Source organism: Malus domestica, chromosome 15, assembly GCF_042453785.1.
Source record: "Malus domestica chromosome 15, GDT2T_hap1".
In the NCBI taxonomy this organism is placed as follows: Eukaryota; Viridiplantae; Streptophyta; class Magnoliopsida; order Rosales; family Rosaceae; genus Malus; species Malus domestica.
In genome coordinates, this window is record NC_091675.1 from 6,988,265 (window position 1) to 6,988,540 (window position 276).

Here is a 276-nt window from a genome sequence, read left to right on the forward strand (position 1 = left end):
TCTCTTCGACTACAAATATTAATAGGATTGTTTAGATATAAATTTTTGCCACTCTTGCTTTTTAGATAAAAAAATAATCATTTAATTTTAAACATCCAAAATTAATTATGAAAGTTTTGAATTAAAAAAAAAATTGTTATTAGCACTTCAAAAATCTTATCTAGCATTTCAAATTTTTTTATAATTAGAAAGAAAAATACACTTATAAGGGTAGAATGAAATTTTTTTTAATGTTAATAATAGTTCCCTTAAAAAAATAAAAGATTATATTTAAAA